This window comes from Haemaphysalis longicornis, unplaced genomic scaffold, assembly GCF_048455015.1.
Source record: "Haemaphysalis longicornis isolate Haplotype H1 unplaced genomic scaffold, Haemaphysalis longicornis Haplotype H1 scaffold_118, whole genome shotgun sequence".
NCBI lineage: Eukaryota > Metazoa > Arthropoda > Arachnida > Ixodida > Ixodidae > Haemaphysalis > Haemaphysalis longicornis.
The window spans coordinates 768,393-793,564 of record NW_027526223.1 but is presented as its reverse complement, the minus strand read 5'-3'; positions in this window follow the sequence as shown (position 1 = coordinate 793,564).

Below are 25,172 nucleotides of genomic sequence, written 5' to 3'. Positions count from 1 at the left end.
AAAAAGCCGCCCAATAGCAGGATGTCTAGCTCATGACGAACATCTGGGAATTGATGACATAGACATGTGAAGATGGCGGTGGCCAATAACACGAAGGGAAGGGTGAGAAAAAAGCGACAAAATTTGCAACAAAAGTGTGAGCTTTCCGCTACGCGTAGAAGAGTAATATTTGGCACAGATGACGTTTACGACCCAATCTAACGATTGCGCTAGTTCATTTAGTTTGCTCAAAACGCCTTTCAGGGCCTCTTTAATTGATTTTGCTCCCTGGTCCACGATGCTCGTTACGTGTCCCTAAATGTTATTCTGTCATCATCCCCTCCGTGGCCCGCTGGGCTGACCTTGGGTTGATTTCCAGTTGCTTTATAAGGCGCCAAGTTTCCGCTCCATGCGCAATCACAACCAGCACGCATTGGCTGTATGGTATCCTTTTTAGGGAAAGAAGGGGTTTACTCTTCATTATTTGTGAGTGCTTGCCGAATGCACACCAGTCAATTCCTATTCTGCGCCGGATTTCTTGCTCGTGGTTGGTATCAGCGCTGACAATCTGGGGAATATAGTTAGATTGTTCTACTTGTTCTGTTGTTTCGTTACCTATGCCGAAAAGGGTGCATTTAGCATGTTTACTCATAATTACTTTAGGTTTATTCATATTAATTTTTGGCCCCACGGCGAAGCTTCTCATTCCAGTTCTTCAATCATTTATTGCAGTTGTTCAGCAGAATCGCTGAGCAATGTGAAGTAACAAGCACAAAAACTGGTCCTAAATGATTGAATTAAACAAACTACGCTGATGAGGAGAGAAGACCACACCATTTCTCTGTGTTGCGTGAGCCGATGTAAAGATATATTGAAAACAACATGGCTAGCAGCGAACATCACTTGCCTGTATATTTGTTTCGTATTTACGAATATTTACGAATATTTGTAGCACTAGTAATTTCTTATATGGGTTTCAGAAAATAAAAAATTTCCAAATAAAAATATGTACTCTTTGTTTTGATTGGGTAAAGTTGTGAGAACCAGTAGGTAGGCAAGTTGAGTTTCTTGGTACTTGCTACCCAGTACACAGCCACTAATCATACAAGTAACGCAGCAGAAAATTTCTCACACAAAAACCGCGGCAAATTTTAAAAATTTTACCTGGATTGCACTCTTTCTTGCATATTTTGAGTTGTGGAAAGAGATTTGCACTTCCACCGCATACGCCCGTGACAGCTTCGCAGAGTCCCGATGTTGAGTTGAAGTAAAATCGACGAAGCTGAGAATCGCAATTAGTATTCGGCTTTTCGTTGCAATTTTTATTCCTTTTAAGGTCTTGCGGGCCTAAAGACAAAAAAAAATAAAAGAAATGTTCTTGAGTTGGCTCAATAACGAATATTCACAACAAGCGAGTGAGGTGGTGAGTGAATGAGGGAATAATTGAGTGACTCGTAGGTAAAGTAATTGATAATTCAGTGACTCGTGAGTAAATATTATAGAGAATAAATACACAGAACTAAAGCAGACGCAGCTAACTAGCTCTTTCAGCCTAAGAGATTAAGATCAATGCAGCAGGAGGTCTTGCATATACCCATAAAAATCGAACACTCTCAAGGTCCAGGACTTGGCGGACGCAACTGTGAGTTGAGGTGTGACTGTTCAAAGGAATACTTACAACAACGGAGGCGATTTGCGCAGTGAAAGAAGCATCAAACAAGGCAATAGAAGAATACGCCACGATAATTATTATTTGGTAAACTAGGAAGCACTAAAATATGTTTTCATCTCGAAGAGACGCAGGGGAGTGGCTGGGATTAGGGACATCGAATCGTTTTGCATGAGCCCCCTCAGCGATCCAGCATCCCAATTCGAAATCGAGTCGCCGTCCCAGCCTCCGCGTACTGAAGCCACCACCCTCACGTAAAGGCTACCGAAGAAGAAGAATGCCAAAGTACCAAAGAAGAAGTAGAAGGAAATAGAAGAAGAAGGCTACCGAAGTACCAAAGAACTGCTCGTGGCCCACTATTCCAACTCATTGATTCCCCCCAAACTTCACAAAGAGTTGGGTGTGAGCACAGACCCAGGAACCCATTTTGAATTCCCCACAGCCCAGGTGGTATATCAGCTTGCAGCCCTTAACGCCACGCCGCTTTAGCCTCCAAACTCAAGTTGACCCATTCCCACGCTTTAACAACAGACCAAACAATTCATTGTCCTACCAAAGACCGCGCATATTCCGAATAACCAGATAACACGGCCAGGTGTGAATAACCAGTTGTTGACAAAGTTATAAAAGTGGTAATCAGAACAGGAAAAGTGGCACACTTATGCAGGCTGCAACTGCCCACCCGACCATGCCAAAAGCATTCGAAACGACTCTTTCTCTACCCCTGTTACCACGGCTATAACCATTAAAATTACAAATAGAAACTGTGCACGCTTACGTCGTGGCACTACACGGAAACAACCCATTGGACATACATCCTACCTTTTTAGTGGAAATACAGAAATTACCATGGATGATCTGAGAATATGAATTTAAAATTGTCTGTAGAATACCATTAACCATCGGCCGTAGTGGCGTAGCCAGAAACACCCCCAAAATATATTTTGCGGAGTGTTATACGGCATCGAAAAAAAAAATAACAATAGAGACTGCGCCGGACGCCTACTAAATATGTAATTTTTCTGCATGCATAAATTTCTAGGGGTGCATGCATAAATTTCTACGCACATGATCTGCCGTGGAACTTCCAATGGCTTTGAAGGAAAAAAAACTGCCCCTGCTACAAGAAACCGGTGGTTTCAGTACCCTATCATCATCTCGTGGTATATCGTGCCTCTTCAGAAGGGGTTATCAGTTGGTTTGCGTTAAATCGTGGCATCGAGACAGCTTGGGTTTGATGGGTTTGTCTATCATCTTCTGAATGAGGTGCTGCCAATCGCGTTGGCTCGGATTCTGTGAACTGTAGTCGAAGCAGAGATGTTTGCTTTTAAATTTCCTGACGCTCCTTGTCTATTGCAGAAAGCGCCTTTTTGAACTTGGCTATATCTTTGACTACTTGGTGCTTACGATGATGATGATGATGATAATGGTTGGATTTTTTTGGCGCAAGCCCAGCTGGGGCAAAGAGCGCCAAACAAAAGTATATAACAGAAAACAGTGGCTACTAAAATGTGTAAGCCAGAATAACAATAAATCAATTAACGGCAATGGCGATGGCTGGTGTATAGGGCCAGTTTTGATTACGCATGATAGGAAATGAGGTTTAAAAAGTTAACATCAGACACATATTTAACAACGCGTTGTACAGAAACCATAATATTGTCACCCAAAAACAAGGAAGGGTGTAGCGGAATGTGTTGTCTGTATAGTTCCTTGAAGTGTCTGTCTAGTTGTGTCGAGTGCCTTGCATGTGATTAGGATGTGGACTACGGATAGGCCCTCTCCACACCTGCTACACACAGGTCTCGGAGAGCTAGTGAGCCGGTGTGAGTGCGTCGCATGCGTGTGGCCCATCCGTAGCCTGGCCAAGGCGACTTCCGTGTGTCTGTTGCGTGTGTCCATAGTGTATGGTCCCAACTGTGGTTTTATTAAGTGTACCTCGTTGTCTGCCTGTGTATTCCAGTCTGCTTGCCATGTATTGCGCAGGTGCTTTCTGATGTGTGGTTTGAGGTCAGTGTAGGGTACTGCTGCTATGTGCAGTGTATTTGTAAGTACAGCAGCAGTGGCCATCTGATCCACGGTCTCATTACCGGCTATACCAGAGTTGACAGGCACCCAACACCCAGTCAGTTCAAGATTCGAGGCATACGCAGAGATAATTGTCTTTAGGACGAGATTGATGACATAGTTTTTGGATGACTTTGTGGATGACAATGCTTGCACCACACTCGAGTCGGTATAAATGACAGACTTAGGGATGTTATATTTAATTGTATGATTTGCAACAAGAAAAATGGCGTACACTTCTGCCGTGAAGGTACTGGTGCTTATATTCATGGTTCTACTTGCATTAAAATTGGGACCGTGCGCAGCACAGGACACAGTGGATGATGTTTTGGACGCATCGCTGTACGATTCTACACAGCGATATTTATCGTGTAGAAACAAGAAGTGCTGCAGAATGGCACTTCTTGGAACTCGATTTTTCCAATTTTTACAAACGATAAGTCGCATAGCACAGGGCGAACTTGCCATGGGGGTAAAAGCGTGCTACAGGATGTTTTACAGGTATCTAAAAAGGAGACAGTCAGTTTAGACACCCGCTCTTTGACTCTGAGTGAGAAAGGTGCAGAGATGGTTGGGCGATTTAAAGGATCTTGGATGTGGAGGCAACATTAAAAATAGGTTTAAAAAGATGGTCATACAGTGATGAAACTTTAAAAGCATATAGCAAGTCAACATAGGTTCGCTGGTGCGATAAGCACCATTCGTCACACTCTGCATACAGACTCTGGACAGGGCTAGTACGGAATGCGCCACACGGAAGGCGGGACCCCAAGTGCAGTACTGGGTCGAGCATTTTCAGTGCTGTTTTTGTTGCCGACCCGTAGACCACACTCCCATAGTCCAAGCGAGATCCCACCAAACTGGAAAAAACACGCAAAAGGAGTTGTTTGTCCGCACCATATGACTGGTGTGGCAGGATTTTAAGAATGTTGACTGTTTCCAAGCATTTGTTTGAGCTGTTTGATGTGGGTATTGAACGTGAGTTTTTTATCTAGAACTACATATAAAAACTTGTGTTCCTTTTTTACAGGAATCGAGTTGTCTTGAAGTTCAATGTCAGGATCCGCGTGGATCCCGCGCCTCTTTGAAAATCCGACGCAGGTACTGTTTGTAGGATTCAGTTAAAATCCATTTTGATCTGCCCAGCTAGCCAGTTTATTAATGGCAAGCTGGACTTGGCGTTCGCAAATGAACATATCACAGAATTTGAAAGATATCTGCGCATCGTCTACATACACAGCGTAAGATATTGTTGGAGGCAGTGCTTTGCGCAGCGAGTTCATCTTCACAATAAACAATGTGCAGCTCAATACTCCACCCTGAGGCACACCGTTTTCTTGTACATGAACTCTGGAAAGTGCCGAACCTAGTCTCACCCGAAATGTTCTGTTAGACAAGTAGCTTTCAAGCATGTTCAACATGTTACCGGATTTTCCAAATGATTTCAAGTCAATGAAGATGCCATAGCGCCATGCCGTGTCATCTGCTTTTTCAATGTCAAAAAATATCGTCGTGCAATATTGTTTGTGAACAAAGGCACCTTTTATATATGACTGTAAAGCCACAAGTTGATTATTCGTGGATCGCCCCACCCTGAAGCCTACCTGGCAGCTCTCGAGAAGACCGTTGTACTAAAAAAAGTGCACTAGCCTTCTGTTAATCATCTTCTCAAGAAGCTTGCACAGGCAGCTTGTCAGTGCGATGGGACGATAAATTGCGGGTAATGTGGGATCCTTTCCCCCTTTAAGAAAGGGTACTACTATCGCTTCCTTCCAAGACATAGGAAGGCGCCCCGAAAGCCATATATTATTGTATAAGTAAAGAAGTGTTTCTAGTGTGTCTGCATGTACGTGTTGTATCATTGTGTATGTAATGTTGTCTGCACCCGGAGCTGAAGCCTTACATGTGCTCAGGGCAGCCCTTAACTCATGAAGGGTAAATTCGCTGTTGTAAGGAGATTTCGATTTGTCTTTGTCATGTAAGGGAATCTTTTCTGCACATGTTTTGTGTTTCATGAAAGTGTTTGTGTAGTGTGCAGAACTGGACACGTGTTCGAAGTGTTGTGCGAGTGCGTTAGCCTTGTCTTCAAGTGTGTCCCCTGTTGGGATGACAAGGGGCAGGCTGTGTGCCTGTTGTCCGTGAAGTTTGCGTATTCGTGTCCATGCCTTGTGTGTGTCTGTTTATGAGTTTATAAACCCGAGGAAGGCGCCCAAACTACCCCTTTTCGCCTTACGCCGCACACGGTTCCCAAGTGCTTTTGCCCGTTTAAAGGAGATCCGGTTGTCCGATGTGGGGTACCGAAAGGGGATACCCCACGCCTTGTTCTGGGCCTCACGCGCTCGCCTGCAGTCCTCATTCCACCACGGCCTCCTTTGATTGCGCGGGGCACAGGAGGCATGGGGAATAGACTTTTCGGTGGCGTCGTGGGTGTGCGCCGTGGTGAGTTGAACTGCTTCCTCCACGTGTAGGTGGTGTTTAGATGTGTGGTGTAGTTTAGATGTTTCTGTGAATGTACTCAAGTTTACTTTTGATTTATTAAACCTGTTGTGGGAAGATGGACTCCTCGGGCATTTACCTATATACGTTAGTGAAGTGGGGAAGTAATCAGTACCATACGGGTCCATGCCCACACTCCACTCAAGACATGGAAAGAGAACCTCAGAACCACTATAGCCAAGTCAAGGTGTGAGTAGGAATTGTGTCTTAAGGTACGGTATGTAGGCTGTTTTTTGTTCAGAAGGCATGCTCCAGAGGATGTAAGAAACTTCTCTATCAGGCGACCTCGGGCACCCGTTCGGGAGGAGCCCCAAAGAGAGTTGTGCGCATTAAGGTCACCTATGAGGATGTATGGTTCGGGTAGCTGGTCAACCAGGCCTCGGAATCAGAGCTCAGAAGTGTAAAAGTAGGAGATATGTAAATGGAGCATACCGTTATCAAAATATTACATATGATCGTACGGATCGCTACAGCCTCAAAGACAGTGTTTAAAGAGAGAGGGTGGCATGCTAATGATTTCTGGGCGACAATGGCCCCACCGCCCCAAAGAGTGTGTGCAGCCAACCCTGTCCTTCCTGAATACCATGTACCTATTTAAGAAATTTGTTTGTTTGGAATTGAGGTGAGTTTCTTGGAGACACATGACACTTGGCTGATTGGCATGCAGCATCTCATACACATCGTCAAGATTTTTAAGGAGGCCTCTGCAGTTCCACGGAATGATGTCTTCTGTTCCAATTATTTACATTTTAGGATGACTGGAGTGTGTCTGTGTGTGTTCATGTGTCGTCTTTGGGGGCTGGTACTCTCGGAAGGGGCTTTTTGGGCCCCTCTGTTGGCTTTGACGTCGGGGCCCACTACTTGCGCTGCGTTGCAGGAAGGTACGGCCCGACATCCATTTCCTCCTCAGATGTCAGAGGGGTGCCCGACGCACCGAGCCCTCTGGACTTGGCCCCCCTTCGGGGGCCCTTAGTTTGAGCCGCAACCGCCGCGGGCGTCGGGGGCGCCAGAGGTGGCACAGGCGGTGCGGTGGCGGTGGGAGCTGATGCGGGGCCCCCGATGTCCATCCCCTCGACACCCTCCAACGCACTGGAGGACGGAGAGGCAGGGGCGGGAGCGGCACTGGTCCCGACGGAGGTGGTTTGTAGCACAACCGCTGCTGCCTCAGCAAGCGGTGTGGTGACGGGTTGGGCTGCCTGAGGCAACCCAGTTGGGGGGCGGGGGAGGGACTAAGTCAGACTCGCGGAACTGGGTCCCTGTGGAAACCAGGGGCCACTCCGCCTTCCTCCGGCGAGCTGCGTCGGCGTACATCCCCAGTGGGAAAGAGGCGAACCTCTTCCGCGCCTCTGAGAAGGTGATGTTCTCAGTGACCTTGATGTTGATTATCTTTTTTTTCTAGTTGAAAATTTTCGCATTTGCGGGAGTATGCCGCATGTGGCCTCCGGCAGTTGACACAAGAGAAGGTGTTCGATGGCCAGTTGCCGGTAGGATGATCCTTGGCCGCACATTTTGCACAGGTTGTTTGGCCACGGCAAGAGTTTGTATCGCGTCCGAACCGCTGGCACACAAAGGAGCGCCGTGGGTTCGGGATGTACGGACGGACGGAGCATCGGATAAAGCCGGCATTTATATGTTGCGGAGGTGTTGAGCGGGTGAAGGTCAAGATGATGTGCTTGGTGGGAATCTCCCTGTCGTCTCTACGGATGGTGATGCGCCTGACGGCTGTGACGCCGTGATCCTTCAAGCCCACAAGGAGATCCGCATCCGTTTCGTTCAAGATTTCTGGCTCAGAGATCACTCCCTGGGAGCTGTTGACGCTCCGGTGGTGTGTGACCCTGATGTCCAGATCAGCCAGTCGAGTTTGAGCTAGAAGCTTTATTGTCTGCTGCTTGTCGTTTACCTCGACAAGGATCTCACCAGTCCTTTGTTTTTTAGCCTTGTAAGATGTTTCAATTATGCCTTCAAGATATTTTGCAATCAAGAATACTGACTGGGAGGCAAGGGGTTTGGCTGGATTGAGGCATTCCATGACAACAAATCGAAAAAAATTATCTGGTTCAGAAGGAAGGAAGGAAGGAATAGTATAGGAAAGGCAGGGAGGTTAACCAGAATACTGTCCGGTTGCCTACCCTACTCAGGGGATATGGGAAATGAAAGGGAAAGAAAGGACAGCGGTACATATTAAAGGAGCAAATGAGAGAAAGAAAAGTAGAAAAAACACAAGGCGTGACCAGGCAACTATAAAGGCGGTACAAACAACGCACACAACCAGAAAATGCACAAAACTAATACGGTCCACTGATAAAATGGGTGAACTAAGGGCACTGCACTATAGTAATGTCCTTACAATCGTTGAGACAGGCCCGTGTCCTTCAAAAAGAGCAGTAGGGCTTTTAAAGCCTTTTCGGCCTGTGTCGGACAACGCCTATGGCACAAAATTGTCTGCGCTGTAAAGGGGAGGTCGTCGAGTCGGCGAAGTGTGGTGGAGAGCTGTTGCCTCGGCGTTATGAAGCGGTCACAATGGCACAGAAGGTGTTCAATCGTCTCGTCGGTGGCGCACGCATCACAAGCAGGGCTGTTGGCCATTCCAATGGTGTAGGAGTAAGCACCGGTGAAGGCAAAATGTTAAGGATGGCAATGGGGGAAACGATACTTCGGTGCGGCTTCTTTTCGGGGACCGATGACGTTTGGAGGAGGGGGGGCGGTTGAAATTTGAAAATACCATATGCTATTTAGTATAGAAGTAGGGGACGGGGTTGCTTTGTTTGCTCGGGTTACCCTTATACCGAGCGAGGTCCCGGAACTCCCTGCCTGGTAAACAGACAGGGAGCCCATCCGCCGGAGCTTGGCCTGGATTCCGACGGCCACCGTTTGAGGTTTCTGCCCTTCACCTTACAACTCGGAGCCACGGTAGATTACAGCGTGAGTATGGGGGCTCGGGGTCCGTGGTGTCGCCAGTACCGTCACCAAGATTACTCAATGTGCCGCATGCGGGGACTTGGTGCTTACGAGCCCTCGCCTCATGCTGTGAGGCTATTTTCTTGCGCCAGCGATTTTGCTCCTTCAACACTGTTACGAAGTTGCCATCCAACCACTGGTAACCTGTTGTTGCATCTGGAAAGGCGTTCCAGCACCGGGCTCCGTCTTCTCTGACATTCGTGTGGTAGCGTGGGTGAGCGGCCAGCAAATGTTGCTGTCTTGGAGATGACGACGAGAAGCCGAAGGCAAACTTAACTTGTTTACTGCATGGCGAGAAATGAGCCGAAGCAAAACAAGAACAATGTCCTTCCGGGCGAGGTTAGAGTACAGGAGTCGAACAGAGTGACAGCATTGATTCGCTGCTCCAAAATGACTGCTCTTCAGCTCTTCTGCCGCCTATTTATGCCCAAAGCGCTCACGGTCAAACAAGCTTTCCTGCTGCTTTTTGTACACCGTGCCACATGGTTCAGACGCACACAACCCTCTTTCCAGAGTTCGTGAGGTAGTTGCGGCGCCCACAGAGTCTGACAGATGGCAGAGAGTTGGTCGCCGCAACGGCGTCCGCGTTCTTTGGACAAGTCTCTGTGCCGCGTCTGCCACCGCCGAAGTTTGAATCACACAGACAGAGAAGTTTCCGCGACCCAGCCATTCCCAGGCAAGTTGCGGCATGTTGGGTCTTGTTGACTGTCGCTGCAAGCTTGAGTCACCGACAGAGAGGCGCTCACGTGGAAGGCGCACGTAATGGTGGCTATCCCACGAAGCAGTAGAGCGATGCACGAAGCTTGCAGCGCAGCGGTGCGCTGAATCATAACAACACCCAGACTCGTTCTTTGCCGCTTAGGCTAACCGCTTGGCCGGTTCAAATAACTCCTGTGTTCATCAGGGGTTTGTATGGGCACACAAAATAAACTGGGCTCGTCCAGTCTTGGGCGGAAATCATTGTCAGGTTTGGCGCAATTATAAATTATTGAAGAAAAAACTGTGAACGGGACTGAACGTTTGCATCAGCCACAACCCGAATGAACATACGCAACTAAGACAGCCGCGGCTGAGCGTCGGCGAAAATCAGGAAGAGCTAAAATAAACGAAAAAAAAATATTACCAGTGGCTTAGCTCGGTTATGCCAGGATATACGTAGTGTGAGCTAAGGTTCAGCTGGTTATTCTTAGCTTTCCTGGTGGTCTAGGATTAGCTGGATTATCATGCTTACTGCTGATTCAATGACACACACCCGGTAACGCATTACGTGACACGTATATTTATCAAGCGGCACCGGCGCAGCGTCACCAATTGCCCCCAGAGCTAAGCTGGTTCCACAGGCGCACGCCGGTGTTGCTGCGACGCACGAGCCATCGGTTCCGCGCCCGCCCACCGCTCACATGATCATCAAGTGGACCGGGTCGCCACGTGCGGAACGCAGGTCGGAGAAGACGCTGGGCGCGTGGGGTGTGTGAGAGACACCGGGCAGCTAGCAACATTCTGTGCGCCGTGGGACGTCACTGCTCCTCGCGCATGTGCAGCACGGCTCTCCAGGAGCCACGCGAAACTGCTCAACCTCGGCCAGTGTCGCTCACGCTACAAAATCACAAATCGTGTTTGTCGCTTGGGGGAGTCCATCGCACCGCCCATCATAGGCGCATGGTCGTGGCGTGGAGGCGGTGATCGGCCAGGTCACACGTCGATGTGTACTGTGGCAGGGACCTCGGACCTCGGACGAGTGGGACCTCGGAACAATTTCCCAGGTCTCACTCGTGTCTCGAGCGTAGCTTCCTTGAACGCGCCGCTGCACTCTTCCGTTTCCCGGCGAGATGATTTGCTTGCAGAGGGCGTAAGATTTTTAGCTGCGGGGACGTGGACCTCTTGGACGTAGCCCTCGTTCGGGCACCCGATCGCCAGCGTTCCGGTATCACTCCACACTGCCTCTGTTCTTCACCTGTTGCGTACGGCTTCAGGCTGCTTTCGCTGGCAGCTGGTTATTGTGCGGCGCCTCGCGTGCGCTCGTACTGACACCTCCAGCCGGAGGCACTGGCGCTAATGCCAACGTCGTTTTGCCTCGCCTGGATGATGATACAAAAGTATGGCTAAAAACCCTACGTCGGCAGAAGTTAAAGATACCATATAGATCTCAGCGCAGCCTGTTCCAAATGTTCAAATACGAGCTATCCTTAGTTCTTTCTAGAATGTACAACTAAGCGTATACGATCAATGCTCTGCCTCCGTCGAACGCTGCTTCGCATGCAATTCTAATTGCCAAAACAGATGAAATATAAAAGTTAAGGAATGTGAAGTCCTACCGGTCAATTTATTTAACCAATGTAGATTACAAAAATATTTATGAAGGTCCTTGTAAGCAGGCTTCAAACAGTTATTGATCGAATAGTCGGCGTTCATCAAAAATGCAGAGTCAGAGGCCGCAGCATATTGACAAACATATACACGGCAAGATGTGTGCCGCAGGGTGCTGCCGCCATGAAATCGCGTTTTACTGTGTATCCCACCAGGTTCTGTTTTCGGTGCTCGAACATGTACACGTAGGTAATTTATTTATCATTTCATTTATTTACTCTCAGTGCCGTTCAGGTGTTACAGAGAGGAGGGGGGTAATCAGAAAAAAAAAACACAGCCATAACCAACGCCGCCTGTATAAATTTTGCCTAACGCGTCGCCCGCTTTCCAATGGGCGCGGTAGGGCATAGAGTTAATACTACTGACTCCGGTAGGGGCGCTTAGTTCAGGCACTCATCCGGTATGTGGCGCGTGCCGGCGGACATCCCGCCTTACGTCACTGCTCGCGAGTCGCGAACACTGCATCCACTTCTACAGCGTGTGTCTGTCAGCTTGCCTCGAAGGCGTGGGAGCGCCGCCTGGGGAACACTAGAAAAGCTGTCAATCATTTTGCATAGTTTCCGAGAAGCGGCGCTGGCTGGCGGACATGAAAGCACGTAGGACATAGAGTTTCATACAATAACAACTAGAGAGGAATCTGGCGCTGCGTAGTTCTGGATTGGGATTGGCGCTCGATGGCTTGTGGAAGTTGCTATGGATTGCAGGCAGTTTCGTTTTCGTTTTGGATTTACATGAATGCATTTGCCTACGCGGGGTGTTGGGAGAAGCGATCAAAAATACGTTTCTCCTTGAACTGCATGCCGCGCGTGCTCTGACGCCGCCCTGAGTGAAATGTTTTATAACCAGAGTTGGGAATTAGGTGGGTTATCAATTCATTGCCGGCACAGCGAGCACGAAAACACAAATACGGCGCTCTGTGCGGCGAAGTTGTTTGCGAATTAGGAGTTGCGGCACTGCTCATTCGGCAGAGGAATGTATTGTCGAAGCTGACGGCGGTTGCGAATCGCTTGGAACAATTTGGCCGGGTGGCTGAATCGAGTCACAGGCAGACAGACAGACAGATAGACAGACAGAGAGACAAAGAGACATACAGACAGACCAAAATTTCTGGGTGTAGATTTTTTATTTACGAGTACCTTACAGGCCCATTGTGTAGGGCATTGAGTAAGGGGGGCAGAAAAAGAAAAAGTACTCGTTTGTCTCGAATATACAGGAGTAATGCGTAAAAATTACTAACAACAAGGAAACAGTGCAGCAAAATAAAATACATAAACCAGCATATCGCTTCAAAAACAAAGTAGAATGCACAAAGAAACAGTGTAGTAAAACAGAATACATAAGTCAGCATATCGCAACAAAACAAAGTAGAATGCAGTTTACAAATGATACAGGATGCGCAATAAAAATGGCTAAAATTTTGAGCAAAACGTTAAGGAAGTCAAGATAATAGGTACCGTAATTTTCGAGCAAAAGCATGTTGACAATACAAGGTAAGAATTCAATCAACAACAAAAAAAAAAAACGAAGCGCAAAACGTGGTTTTTAGAAATTCACGGCGTACTGCACGTGCCAGACATATACAAAAACAAAAACAGACTATTGAATTATGAGACTATCAAGGTAGAAGTAAGAGTAACTTTCGACGGAACGAATCGAGGTTAGTGTCAGATGCTATGTTATCAGGAAGGGCATTCCATAACCTGATTGCACTGGGCAATGCGGATGCGTTAAAAGAATTTGTTTTCCCGCGAGAAACTAAATCGGTTGTACAATCTATTTGATAAGTAGTGGAATCGTAGCATGGGTAGCCTAGTTATTTTACTGGTGTGTACGTATTTGTGAAAGAGGCATAAGAGAGAGATGTTGCGGCGAGTGACTAAGAGTTGAAGCGAATGATCCTTTTTAAGTTGTGTTACACTGGAGCCGTAATCGTAATTGCGGGAAATGAAACGGACAGCCCTGTTTTGAATTGCTTCGACCATATTTATGAGGTAGTTGGGGTGAGGTGACCAGACTGCAGAGGCGAATTCGTCTTTAAAAAGATGAAAAAAAAAACCATGCGGCGCATCTCTCTTGTGTCGACGTCTTCATGTCTTTTCTTTGCCGGCTTATCGTTGTGGAGGACCTTTATTGAAAATTGAAGCTTTCTATGTCTCACTCATTCGTCCGTGAAGGCCGAAAACGCACTGCAGGAAAGCAAATTTTCTCTGACAATAATTATGATCCTGGAAGGGCCTCAAAAAAAAAAAAAACACTTCCCGTGGTCATAATTGAACCTGGGTCCCTATAGCGTTATGAAGCCGACGTCTAACCGAGTGTGCCATTCCAACGCAACCTAAAAAGTTTGGATTTGGGGACGGGTACAAGGACGTGCGAAATTAGAAAAATTATGCTCCCCTCCGCCTAACGACGACGATGGTTCAACGGGAAGCTTTCTTCGTGCGATATGAAAAGGCGAAGGGTTAAAGTCAGCTACGATCAAAATTTCAAACTGCGTGCGAGTCAAACTCACAGCTCAATGAGTCAAATTCCAAGCCGTTTGCGACTAAAAGTCCAAGCTCAAGATGACAACCAAGAAATCACTCACGAGAGAAAACAAACTTTGCGTTTAATCATCATAGTCGTTAGATAGGAGAACGTAAATTTTTTGTTGCGATTTTTTGGCAGGACAAAAGGGATTTGGGGGCGCGGACTGAGGACTCCACCTACCGAAGAGTACATTCGAAGTTTCCCAAAAATAAGGATATTTTGTCCTCCTACTGCTCCGTTAAGTGCGCATTGCGTGTGTCGATTTCTTGTAAAAGTGCGGATGGTGTGCTATGGCAAGATTAACCAGGAGTGGGGAAGTGACGGAACTTTGGGGGATGTACGGGGTCGGGCCCAAAAGAAAACATTGGATGGAGCCAAGGCTGACCGTGACTGCACGGTAGGTGAGAAAATATAGAAAGCAGTGTTTTATGCGCATTGGAGATCTTGTAAAATTCGTTATTCTATTTTCAATTTTTTCTTTGGTTCACCAAGAATGAGACTTCACAATTATGTATATTGATACTATTATCGGGATTGAAAAAAAGTGTCCCACGTTTTAGCGCAATTAATTTATTTAGCAATGGAGTACCAACGTGCGCAGGACGCTACCCTTATTAAGTTCATTTCTAGTTCAACGGGCCCTTTTTTGAATGTTTTGCGTGATCCTTGTGCCACTGTGTCCTTGATTTCTGTGATCGTCTGCCGAGCACGAAGGTTTTCTTCTGTCTACGTGACAAGCTCATTTCTCCGGAGTTGGCTGCAGTGTTGGGAGGCTTTGTTCCTTCGGCAAGTCACCTTGCTAGGATTTGTAGGATTCTGCGTTCGGAGTGGTGTCGCCAGGTACGCCTCTACAGGCAGTACCTTGCGGCACAGCTTCACAGCTGCGCAACTCCTCCGACGGCCAAACAACTGCTTCGTGAGTACCTTCAGTTGACGGACCGCACAATGGAGCACAAGTGGCAACAACAACTACGTACCCTACGAGGGATGCAGCCGCAGAAGCACCTGTCTTCGTGGAATCCCGTCCATGTTCCAGATTCGGTGACCTTGCCTGAAAATGTTCGTGACATTGTGTCACTTGGGCCGAAGTTCGCTGTTGAGATAAGATCTCCCCAATAACCGCTATCCTACGTCCGGGGCGTCTCTAGGCTAGCCCCTGACGACGAGGTAGGCCGTATCGTCTCGGAGGGCGTGGATGTTCTGGTGAGATGCAAGCAACCCAGGCCAAAGTATTCTGTCAAAGGGGTGGCCTCCCTTCTCGAGGACAATTCACTTTGTGTTCTTCCTGCCGATAGGGAAGGGGTTTTTGCTGTGTTCCCTGTAGGAGATTTTAACGCCAAAGCTCACGAAGCAATTAGTGCTGTTTTTAACTGCCATAAAGGTGTGTCCCTATCTAAAGTAAAAGCGCAAGCGAAGCAATTGTGCAATAAGCTTAACCTCCGAAAACTGGCCAAAGACATTGGAATGAGTAGGCGGGATTACCTTCAAGTTTTCTTTAGTGCTAAAACGCACAAGCCCGATGTACCGTTTCGCGTGATTGTATCAGGAAACGATGCTTCGCAAAAGCCCTTGACCTTGTTGTTACAGGTGAAACTCGGCCTTTTATCTGGTAGAGATCCATTTCTTGGTAGAAACTCGGACTCTGTAGTTGACTTTTTGAAATGTGACCCGGACCGGCGTCTCTAAGCGTTTTCAATTGACATTAAGGGCTTGCATTATTCCCCACACCACGACAGCGTAGTCTCCTGCATAGAGGAAAATATTGACGAGTTCGGCGTTGTTTTCTTCCAGAACGAGGTCGGTATGTCCAGCAGTCACTTTTTAGAGCTTTTACAGTTTTATCTGAAGTCCACTTTATTGCATTGGACAGTGAATGCTAGTTGCAAAACACTGGTGTTTGTATCGGTTCTTGCATAGCTCCCATTCTTAATGACCTCCTTTTTGCCTCTTTAGACCATGAAATTTTACACCAGACGCAGGGTACCGCTGTTTGTAAAGCTTTTAGATATTTTGATGATTTTTTAAATTTTTATTGACTGCCCTTCTGACCTGTTTGCTTTGGAGGCGAACAAAGCCTTATCAACCTTTCAACAGTGCTTAACCCCGCTTCATGTTACCCACGAGTTGCCGGTGTAAGGGTCGATACGGTTTCTTGACCTTCGCTTCACCTTCAGTGATAGCCATACATGTTGGTCCTATAAGCCGCGAGCCAATAAGCCACTTTTGCCATATACGTCAGGCCATTCTAAACTCGTAAAGCGCGCCACCGTCCGTTTGTGTTTTAGGAATGCTCTAAGAAAGTCTTGCTGCCACTCAATGGGCGCAAGCTTTGAGCAACAAAGTGATCGTCTGTCTTCAGCAGGGTATCCTAAGCCAGTGCTGGTGTCGGTAGCGGAAAGAATTTTGAGAGAGACGAGACCCAGTGCTCAACATACAGGTGAAGATGTCGCATTCACCAATCGCCCTAAAGTTGGTGTAGTGCCCTATATGCACCAGATTTCCCATAACCTCGAGAAGATTGCGAAGAAGGCGAACATTGGGGTGATTTTTTCGGCGCCCAACAAGCTTGGAAAGCTGAGGAAACTCGCGAACCCCAATCGTCCCACCCCTGGAAAGTGCAACAAAAAGCACCAGAAGAGGTTTGTTGCCTGTGCGAGCCGGGTAGTGTACAGTGCGCGTCAGGCTTGTCTAGGGCAAGCGAGCGCGCGGCTTCGAAGCATGCTGGCGACGTCTGCTGATAGCCGCTGGGTTAGAGATAGCTTGCCTTTGCGCGTGCGTGGATCTCGGACACGCTCGGGCGGATCGTCATTTAGCTTGGGCCTCTCAAATTTGCAGACGCCCTCGCCCGCTAGGTGCGCTTCTGTGCAGCAGTGCCAGGCATAAGTGGTGGCACCGGAGATAAGCGCATAACTTGACGCTGGGCATTATCACACCAGGAAGTCAGGTAATCGCAGAAAAGGTTCGACCGAAAGCACTCCAGTGCATTCTTGTTGCGTCATTTTCTTTTGGTACGCCTGTGAGTCAGAAGATACGTGACTGCCCGCGGTGACATAGCACGGCGTCAAACGAGGCGTCCATCTGGCCTGTCACCGCTCACGGCTGGCACTTTGGAAGATCAGCGCCCCTCGTGGGTGGTGGCTTTGGTGGCTTCTGCGAATTAGAGTGGCCTATGCGAAACAACGACCGGCCCGACCCTGCCCGAGATCCGCGCACGCGCAATGGCAAGCTATCTCTAACCCAGCGGCTATCAGCAGATGTCGCTATCACGCTCCGGAGCCGTGCGCTCGTTTGCCCTAGACAAGCCTGACGCGCACTGTACAGCCTCCCGCTCAATTGTAAGAGGCAGTACATTGGGTAGACCGGGTGTTCACTGAATGATCGGTTACGCGAGCACTGCAATAATATACAATCTGGAACTGGTGGTTTCTTGGCGGCACATTGTTTGAGATGCGGCTGTAAGTCTATCTCTGAGAAGTGTGCAATTTTATCCCGTGGCCGCACCAACTTTCGCGAGAAATCACTGAGGCTGACGCGATAGCAAGATTAGGAGACAAATGTGTCAGCACAACTCGCTGGCTGTTACCGAAAAGAAATTGGTTTTCTTGGCCGACGTATCGCCGGACGTTAACCACCCTTTATGCTTACGCATGCGCGATAGCCCTTTGCAAAGTGTGTAAAGTTGACACAGTGGCAATAAAATGTAGTTGGAAGTTTGCGCCGTGTGTGCCTGTCCTCACTCCCTCCGTGTCCCCCTTTTTAGCGCAATTAATTTATTTTGCCTTAACGTCGCCACTCTTTTAATGTCCACGGATATGGTAGCGCGTTTGGCTTGCTGGCTCAGTGATATGAGAATTGCGTAATTTAGCTGAACTAGGCCGTCTTTTGTGGATCAGTGTTCCTGGAAAAACAACTTGTGCCGTAGTAGGCTGGGCTCTCCAAGGTGCTCTGTGAGCCGATTGTGAACTAAGTGTTCATGCCTCTAGCCGACACAACCGAGAAATGAACGCGCATTTTTGAGGATAGAAGGCTGGACTGGAGTGAAATTGAGGGCGATTTCGTGATGTTCCCACCAAGGAAGCCGTAATTATTTTCCCCGCCATGATTTAAGTACTCAAGCAGTGCTACTGCAGTTTTGGCGTGGATGTTACGGAGCAGCTCGTTGCGTATTCGGTCTTAGCCTGGTGTAGATATACTGGAGCCCTGAAATAGTTTTTTGCCGATACATGTGGGTTCACATTTTCCAGTAAATCAATGTCCTAGTAATAAGCTCCGCCAAGAAATTTGTTAAAGCGGTAAGTATTAGTGGAGTTATTGCTAATAAAGACATCGAATTTTCGCCCGCTTCGCGATTCTTCATTGTTTCGTCCATCTCCGCGCCCTGCGCGAGCATGACTGCCCATGATGCCTCGCTTCTCGGTAACATGCGCAAGAATATCCGGTTGCGGGCGTCGTCTGCTAGTGCCATATTATGTGCCGCAGAATCGCTCTGGGACCGGGCCGTCTGACTTTGTGCGTTCAGTTTGGGCCGTTTTAAATGCGGAGCATTTCTTAGGCTCGCGATGTCACTCGTCGATGTTGTCGGCGCCGTCCACACGCTCACTGCGCATGCGCGTCGCGTCGAGGCGCAGGTGCGCGTCTCTCCCCCGTACCCTCCTCGCTCTCAACAACAGGTGCGGCGGTGCGGGAGGAGCGCGTGTACCCCGTGCGCTCCGTCGCTCTCAACAACAGCTGCGGCGGTGCGGGGGGAGCGCGTCTGTGCGCGCATGCGTCGTAGCTACCCGTGCGCTGCGTCGCGCTGAACAGGGCGTGTACACGTGATAACGGCGTGGTGGGTGCGTGGAAAGTTCGCGCGCTTGTGTACGGAAGTGTGCGCATGCGCCCGTACTCCTCTCCCTCGAACGCGGGCGGTGTATATATAAGCGGCGGAGCGCGCGCTCGGAATTCAGTCAAGGGCGTCTTTGCTTGGCTTTCGCTTGACTTGACGCTCTGCTTGACGGCACCAAGCAATACAGACGGACTTTAACTTTACACTCCTTGCCTTCGCTTCTCCTTCACTCAATAAATACGAATAATAAAGACGAAATAACAATTAAGCATTCCCAAACCATACCCAATTACGCAACATTCACGCGATACCCCCACCACTCTGCGACGCATTTACTCGAGTTCCCCCCGTGGGAAGATGCGGGCGGGTTTTTTTTTTTATCATTTTGCTAATGAATCTTGCACCCGCTCCCTTCTAAAAAGCCTGATGGCAAGAATGAGGGGAGACTTTCACGCTTACACACCATGCCGAAAGATCACGCGGAAAGAGAACGACCGTGTCTCTGGGAGTTCGCGGCGACGACATGTCTCGGTACATATGGGAGTCTAAAACATGTGAGCTAATTACTAAAGAATCGCCTCAATATTTGTTAGAGTGAGCACGTACATGCGTTCCGAACCTACATCAGTGTTGGTATTGCTTAATTGGCCGCTCGATCGTTTGTTCCAATGCCGAGCTTGATCCTGTTGGGGTGACACCATGCACGCGCGTACACAGGCAGTTGTAGTATTTCATTCCGTTATTCCCATCGGTTGTAAACATTTATAACCGCAACCAAAATCAGCCCAACGGTTGCTCGGTACGACACAGGAAACTTGTTTGGACTGCGTCGTGAATTCCATTTCCTCCTCTCTCCCCCTTACTTTCCGGGAACTCCATAAGCGACCATGTGTTAATCAGCTACTAGACAAGTACACTGTAACAGATATTAAGAGCAGTCTCGGAAAAGTAGAGTGAGTTTTGGGGCCGTGCGCGCGTGCCTCTTTGTTCGGCTGTGCATATCATTGCACAAAAGAATTATTCAAGCTCGCTTTTCCCCCTGATGGCCTGGAGCCTCTTTTTCCTGTATAAAGGCTGTTCGTTCTTTTAAACGTGCTCAGTGCTGCCAGTTATGATATGTAAAGAGTTTGGGTGCCGGCCGCGGCCCTATATTCCACCCCCTCCCGCTCCCTTCCCCCTTTAAAGCCTGCCTTGTGTCTGGTTTATGTGGATGGGAGGAAAGTTTGTTTACTCTATACAAACATACCGATTTTGCAAAACACACACATCAGTATTTCGTCCTCGGACAGTACAACTGCCTTTTTACATATACTAAGCCTTAGTTTAAAACTGAACAAATCGTGCGTATGACTTGAACGATGCCTGACGTTTGATATGGTAATTCTACAGTTCAACAATAAAGGTTTGTCTTGGATTCGCGAATATGATTCGCAAGCCAAGCTACTTTGAAGGCAGAAAAAAAGAGAAAGCAGCACACTGCGCCGATTTCAACCCGCGAGTTTGATTGAGCGGGCGCCATGTTCCAGTACACTGTGCCACGAAATAACTCGAGATTGCGCGGAAATAACATGTATGCTACACTGAGAAGCACGTGTCACCTCAATGTTTTCTATCTGATTTCAATGATTCCTGGCTGGTTAAGTGAACATTTCCGGAATAACAGTTCCGCAGTAACGTTCCATAAAGCCCCCACCATAGCTGACCTCCTTCAAACGCACTGTTTTGGCTGCGACTGCGATTTTTCCCTGCGGGAATAGTGCTCGCCTGCTTTTTTTACGCTTTTCGCTAAATATTTGGTCGAATAAACCTCCAGTAACTCCTCTTCTGCTCTTAACTGAGCTTATATTTTCCACGACGGGTGCTGGCCGCACGTGCAGTTTGCAACTCCGGGAAACAAATTGTTGCCAAAGCGAACGACCGAGGCGTCGCAAGCCGACATACGGATTGCATGTGTTGAGCGGTATGAACTTCATGGACCTTACTATCTTTATTACACTCTGGTAACTAACAGAACAGAGCCGCATTTATTACGGCACGACTGTTGTCGGGGAGCAGTGCCCGCTTCTAGATCGATTCCCGACGACCGTTCGGCTGATCGGCATTCTCGGCGTCTTCGGTCAGCGAGCCACTCACTTCACGCGCACTTCACGGCCGACGTGTTCGTGCCGCCGTCGTGTGACAAGGTGATCTGCCAAATCGGAAGTCGGTGTCACCGTCGTGTCATCGACATGTCGGCCAAGCCAACGCGCCTTTAATGAGAAGCGTGGTAAGAGAGTAAAAAAGATAAACATGGGCGAAAACGATAGCGCTAAGCGTGCTGCAGGAAACCCTAATTAACCAATGGAGCCACTGTAACCCTACGACCCTGAGCAGACGGCTTCCCTTCTCCGAAAGTGAGAGAATAAGCCGCCCAATTGCATGATTTCTGCTTCGTGCCGAACGTGGGAGAATCGATGACGCACATGCGGAAAGAGGGTGGAGGCTAAAAACACGCAGTAAAGGGCGGGAACGCGGCAACAAACTATGCAACGAAAGCGTGACCTTCCCGCTGGCCATGAAAATGTTAGGCCTGTACTTGGCCCAGATGACGTTGACCATCCAATCTAACTATTGCGCTACTTGATTTAGTGTGCTCAAAACGCCTTTCCGTACCCTTTTTAAAGGGAAGTAGGGAGGGCGAAGGCGATTTGAGTGAGGGTCGGTAGGCGCGAGGTAGGCGCGAGGCGGGTGTTGTCGGTAGGCGCGAAATAGCGTGTTGGGTGATTGCGTGCCTACTGTCGATTTTCGTCGGTAGGCGCGAGGCGGGGTGTCGGGTGATTGAGTCGTATGGTCTGCGTATTCTGTGAGGAGTTTTGCGAAAAATGTCTTTCGCCAAGGGAGTGATTGCTGATTAGGCCACGGATGGTGCGGGCGGTGCCTACTTTGCTGGTCTTAGCACCCGGCAGAGGGCGGATGATATTCGAAGGTGATTTAGAGCTATCGTGTTGCACCGCCCAGACACAAGCTCGCGTGGCTTTTGAGGCCAGACACCGCGCTGATAGGCGGGCGCAATCTCACCCCGCTGCCCAACGGTCCGCAGCAAACGGGCCCAGCCATGCCTCGGGCCTCCCGAAGCTGCGCGATGAGTCACCTCCCCCGTCACCACTCCAGGGAATCGTCTGATGCAACACCTTCGTGCCCATTCATCGATTTCAACAGCGGTAAACGGAGGGCCCTGATTCGCGGGCTGTGACTGCTGGCGACTGAAACAAATTTTGGAGGATAAAAAAATGCCTACCCGCGTGAAGCAGGAGGACCGCTAGCAACGAATGATGGAGACATCGGGCTTAGACATGCTCTCGCCCTTGTCCGAGCCAACTAGGTAAAGCCCTTGTGCAATTTGTATATAAATGTTTCTTTAACACAACGTCGCCTCGACCGCTTCATGCCTGAGCTCTGCGCAACGCTAGAAGCGGCCCGAGCAAGGGACCTTGACAATAGTAGATGGCAGCTGCGGGATCGACAGGCGTAAGCTACACCGGCGCGGTAAGCGCCTGATGTTTGTCCTCAGTTCTTCATACTTGTTTAGCACAGGTTACCGTAGATTAGAATGGGCTGTGTGCGAAGGAGGAAGGACTGCAACTTTTATTAAGATTCGAAAAGCCCTTCGGTTGGAGCCTTCAGTCCACGGTTCCATTGGAGCGACCCGCCGTCTTCGCGCGTTCCATCAGCTGCAGCTGTCTGCTGGGGCAAGAGCTAGCGAGTTTTCTGTCCTTGTGCTCTCTGGGGAGTAAGGTTTGGGGGGGGGGGTCGATGTGGGTGTTATATTGACAAAGTTTGGCAGGCACGCCGCAGTGCCTGCACAGGGGATCGTAGAGAGTGGGGTGGTTTGCGTGCAGCCTCCTAGTGTGTGGGTATGGTTCGTCCGGAGAGGCAAAGAGCAGTCTGTTGGGGCGTGGTTAGCTGCTCAAAAACTGTAGGGTTTCGCATTCGGCCCACCCGATAATGCTCTGTGATGTTCTTGCACGTGAGAAGGGGGTACCCTGTCCTTTCCTCTTTTAGTAGTGGGGCTGGACTGACCAAATCTTGAACGAAGGCGGGTGCAACCTGGTTCCCTCAGATAGAAGAGTGGGCTGGGGTCCATTTAATTCTTATGTTTCTCCGAGGTGGGCGTTGAAGGATGATGCCTAGAGCAATCGTGGAAATTATTCCTGCCGCATAATTTCTGTGTGCCGCTTGGAAGTCCGTGATGATGGTGGATTCTGGGGTTGGGTGATTGCCGACTCTCCGGCTTTTAGCATCGTTGCCTTCCACAATGCTAAGCTAGTGCGCAGGGAGTGGGTTGGTGTGGCAGTTACCGCATTTTTCACTTTATACCGGGCATAGTCCACGGTAACCATCGTTAGAGCAACCACGGGAGTAACATACCATGGCAGCGAGCACGCGATGCACGAAAGCATCACAGGCGGAAGAGGTGGCCCTGGCCATCTCCGACGCAGACATCACGACAGCAATCATAGACTCCAGAACGCCTGTTCGAAATTTCACCGAGGCCGCACCGGCACAGAAGCTGCGTGAATACTACGTCACTTGGCACCAGCGAGCTAAAGGAACATTAAAATTTACATCATCTTCCCGCGAGGGGAACCATGGGGTAGATGCGACGCATCGGGGGTTTCCGTTGCGTTTCCGTTATGTTAGCGTGTCCATTGTTGTTGTGTGTCCATATTTTGCGTAGCATGTTCACCCTCGATGCGTCGCATCTACTCCATGGTTCCCCTCGGGGGAAGATGGTGTAAATTTTTTATCGGGGCGGACGGTGCTTGTTACGGTTGCGCCGACCATCGCGATAGCCGGCCTGTTAGTCTCCATTCAAATCATCGGTGGTCATCGGAGGATGTCAACGGCGGAGCGGCGGCGGAACGACTGTACGGAGCGGTGCAGTTACCGCGTTTATATGCAGCGGAATGAGAGAAAGCAGCGCATAGCAGCGCATGCGCATGTGTTAAGCGAGCGCACGCTGCGCGCAAGCTGCGCGCTAACCCGCACCCACGCACAGCTGGCACGGCGGCGGAGCGAGCGCCGACGAGCTCTAACACGCAGATGGCGCTGCGGTGAGAGCGGCGCTAGCGCGCAGCTGGCGCGGCGAGGAGAGTGGGAGAGGGATGCGGACTACCTCGGACGACGCCGGAGGGACAAGGCGAGTGAAAGAGATGCGTCGCATTTAACATCGAATGGATACCCGCAAACGAAGGCGAGAATGTGAGCGGCACCAACAGGAACCACAACGAGACGGCACACGCGGCCGCGCGAGCACTAACCTATCACGCCGCCGCATCCAAGCCGTTCGGTGGAGTGGTTCTCCACAAAGGACCGCATGACCGACTCTTGGTGAAATAACCAAGGCTTCTCGATTGACCAGCCGGACCTTCTCGCCCGCACAGCCGGGTCTGAGCCGAGTAGAAGCCGTGACGCCAACTACACACAGGATCGGTACCCAACCCTGTGCTACTGCACCCCATGTACCCTAAGACGTACCCAATCTACGAATGGCAAGTCTGCCGCAAGAGAAGGGTCAACCTGGCTAACACCCTGTGGAAATGTACCAAGCACCCCAACGCATCTAAATTAGAAGACCCCCTGCCATGGCTCGAAGAAGCCGTACGGAGTTACATCTACGAGCTATAACTGTGGACCGGTCAGCAGGTCCCGGGTGCGCTCGAAAGGTAGGGGGATCGAGCGACTGTCACTGAATCACGCCTCAAAATTATTTCCCCATGTCAACCTGCTCTTATTTTCACTCACGCTAAACAGAACTCAGTCACTGTCGTTTCTTTTTTCACCATGATTAACACAACTCATATCTCTACAAATCATTGGCATTCACCGAGCACAAACTGTTTGTGATGCGAACTTTTTTACCCGCGCCTGTTTTACTCACGCTGTTAGGTACGGGGAGACTGATTATTACAACACTTAACTGATGTTAGGCTTGTCGGTGAGTTTTTCTTAAAGCTGCACTATTTCATCCTCTAACATTAGACTAACATACCCTCCCCAATAGCCTCTGACAGTTGAGTCCCTCAACCCAAACAAATCTTTTTCAGACACTGTTTCACTTTCAGCGGCAGACCTAACGCATACTTAGTGCAATTAACATCATTCTTCACACCGGGTGAGTAACTATTTATGGTACGAATCTTACCTGGACTCCTGTCTAGATGTCTCGAGTGCGCAGGAACAAACGCATGTTATCTGTCGATCGCTATCCGATGCAGGTCAGTACGGGTATAGGGAACAGGT